General features: G+C 51.9%; 1 long non-coding RNA gene across 1 annotated transcript; it reads right to left on the reverse strand.

Annotated features, from left to right (window-relative positions):
• Nucleotides 1-744: 744 nt before the first annotated feature.
• LOC113962262 lies at nt 745-2,905 on the reverse strand. The gene is made up of 3 exons (XR_003532495.1): nt 2,697-2,905; nt 2,197-2,332; nt 745-935 (listed from the first exon to the last, which is right to left on the reverse strand). It is a non-coding gene; the product is annotated as an uncharacterized LOC113962262 (long non-coding RNA).
• Nucleotides 2,906-3,349: the final 444 nt, after the last annotated feature.

The following is a 3,349-nucleotide window of genomic DNA, read 5'->3' on the forward strand; positions in this document are numbered from 1 at the left end:
GTCCTCTAAAGCCCAATACTTGCTAAAATGAAGGTGACTATCATGCATAAAAGTACCAATCTGGGATTTGAAAAGAATTTTATCCCTGCCTCTATGCAAGACTTTTGCGTCCTAGAATGACACTTAATAACTGCTTTGCTACCTTGGGGTCTATCTGCCCTATCCCATTAACTGTAGTTGTTATTCTTGGAGAAGTCATGGAAATACTAGGAATTTGCAATAGTAAGTACAAAAGATGAAGTTAACTTCAAACGATGAGGAGATGACACTTTGCCATGCAAAACATTACTGTCAACATGTCAATCAGTCAGCCTGTCTAATCCTCAATTCCTGCATTAACCTCTCAAGTGTCTTCTCTTAAAATCCTATTTAAACTCCACGTTCTATAGAATGCTGTCAAGTTACCTTCCACTTCAGCTTTTATATTTTTTTAATTTATTTTTACTGTGCCAACTACCCCTTCAGCCTTAACATGGCAAACTTCTTGAATAGAATAACCAGCCAGTGTCCTGTACTGCAAGGCACCTCCCATGATATAATCTCATTCAGTCTGGTGCTAACAGATGTGGCTCCACAGAGCAGTGACACGTGGCCAGCATGTGACACAAGAACCAACACTTGATTTTAAAGAACTGGAGCTCAGGAGGCACAACTCTCCTCTTGTTTGTTTTGCAATGGTCTCCTATGAGTGATTAGGGGGTTTTTTTTCAGAATACTAGGTCTGATGAGGATCCAGCTGTGAATGTCTGTGTACACCAACCAGCACTGTGGTCTCCTTTGCCCACCTACCCACATAGAGGACTCCCTCTTTCGTCTTTCCTGCCGCCTCTGCCACACCCTGCTTGGTTTTTTCTGCTGCTGCTACGACTCCCTCCTTTGCCTTGGAAAGTCCCTTCATGAACACATCCATGGCTGAAGACTTTCTTCACACAGTTCTAGAGAAAAAAAAAAAGACAGTACACTTTCAATAAGATTGTTTAAGTTTTTTATCCCAGAAAGGGGAAAAAAATTATTCCAACTGAATGGGAACACAATTACTTAAAAATTATATTATTTATACCTCTATATTATGTAGCTATAGGAAACAGAGATCCTGTTTCCAGAGAATCCTAAGAGAGGTTGCCAATAATGCAGTACTGGTTGGAAGATGGATATGAGTTCCTTCCTTGTCTACCAAGGCATCATTCCTTCCAAAGGATGGTTCTGTTCATGTGCTGATTGCAAGATCTAGCCCTGCATTTAATGATACTCCACCTCTCATTCAGAGAAAAAAAAAAAAAACAACTTAAAAACACACCAGCAACTTAAAAATCCCCAAACAAACAGACCAACCTGCAAAACAAACCACATTAACCAAAATCCCGCCTGAATGACAAATGTTCACTTGTTGTAGGAAATTGCCATTACAACCCAGAAGGACTGTAGCAAATAGAAGATGCTGCTTTTCCAGTTGTTCAGCATTTTGCACACAGTCCACGTCCCTCTTCTGGAAATTGAGCTTTCCTGACTGGGTTCCTTGCATGCATCAGGACCGAGAAAAGATTTTACTAAAAAGCAGAAGGAAGAATGCAAGGTTTTAAAAGCACTGAACTAAAGCTACCAAGTGAGTTCTGTGGCAGCTATGCAGCACAGCGCTGCACTGAAACCACTAAAATAGTAATTAAAACCAAGAATTAGTGTCCCTTCAACAAATCCATCATCAATACTCCTTTCTCTTCCTCCACCCACACAGACAGAAGTGCTGCCTGTTATCTTTTCTTCTTTGCCAGAGCCTGAGTAGGAGGAATGGATGTCTAGGAAGGCATCTGGGCTGTCGCAGCTTTCTACTAACTCGTGACGAGCGTGTGAAGAAAGGCAGTGTTTGTGCTCCAGCCAAACTGCCTACAGTACCTGTCACCCTGGGGATGGCGAAGGGGGGGTGCTTTATACAGAGAGACGGGGCGGAGGCAGGACCCAGCCCGTGGGACCCTCCGACTCCTCCATCGAGGGTGTCCGCAAACCCGCCCCCAGGGCAGCACCGCGACCACAGGTGCGGGGACATTTGGGGACCGCGGGCGTGCGGCACCGGGGTGTGTCACACAGCACACAGGCACCTGCAGAGGGAGGGAGGGAGGGAGAGTGCAGGGCGCCGTGCCCATACAGATGTGCAAACATACATATACGTACATCCATACATACACATAGAGAGGTACCTACCGAGCAGGGCAGGGCGGCGCGACCGTGTGAGCACCCACGGGCTCCCGCGGACACGCCGTCGGCACAAGGCGGCCACGGCGCCCGGCTTCTCCTCCCTCCCCCGTGCCCACACGAGGACGTTCAACAGGAAATTTAGCTATATGGAGAGAGAGATAGATAGACAGACACAGACAGACAGATAGATAGATGGATAGATGGATGGATGGAAGGATGGATGGATGGATGGACAGATGGATGGATGGACAGATGGATGGATGGACAGATGGAGAGATGGACAGACAGATAGATAGATATTACATATATAGATATAACTATATCTATATATTCATACCCACATACGCGCATCCCGCACGGCTCCACAGACACAGCTCAGTCCCGGCAGCACCGACGCGCAGCGAAGCCGCTCCCCCCCCGCCCGAGCCCGGAGAGGCCCCCACGCCCCCCGAGCCCCCCCTCCGCCCCCCGGGGCCGGTGGCCGCCCCGCCCTGTCCCGCACTCACCGCCGGGATCCTCCGCCACCGGCGACCGACCCGACGCGACCCGTTCCGAGCAGGCGAGGGGCGGCGGGGAGAACGGGCAGGCGGTGGGCGAGGCGCGGAGAGGCCCGAGGGGAGCTGCCCCTGCTCAGCACATCCCGAGGCGGGGGGTCGGGCCGGCGCTGCTGGCACCACCCCCGGCGGCAGCCCCGCAAGCGACGAGTGCCGGGGAGAGGCGAGGGCGGGGGGCGGGAGGATGCGCCGCGGGAGGGAGGGAGGGAGGAGGAAGGGAGGGGCGGAGGCGCGGAGGCACCTACCGCGCTCCCTCTCAGCCCACCCGCTGCCGGGGTGTGCGCGGAGGAGCTGCGCCCCTCGCCCAGCCTCCTACGCCCACCCGCTCACGTCCTCCGCGGCGGTGAGGTGAGAGGCGTGAGCAGCTGGGAGCACTTGTTCCATCGGCGCAGATCAGGAGAGGATCGAGAGGTAAAAGGCAGACCGGGCGACTCGGACCCCCCCAGGACTGCGGACACCCACCACTCGTTCCAAAGGCTGGACGACCACATCTTAGAAGTGTAAGGAAGCTGTTGATGGTGACTGCAGTACCCCCCTGTTTCACTTCACCATTCATTTTCATGGCTAGGCTTCGCGAACGAAGATTTGGGAAGGGCTCTACCCAT

Source organism: Neopelma chrysocephalum, unplaced genomic scaffold (assembly GCF_003984885.1).
Source record: "Neopelma chrysocephalum unplaced genomic scaffold, ASM398488v2 Primary Assembly neopelma1_135622, whole genome shotgun sequence".
Classification (NCBI taxonomy): domain Eukaryota; kingdom Metazoa; phylum Chordata; class Aves; order Passeriformes; family Pipridae; genus Neopelma; species Neopelma chrysocephalum.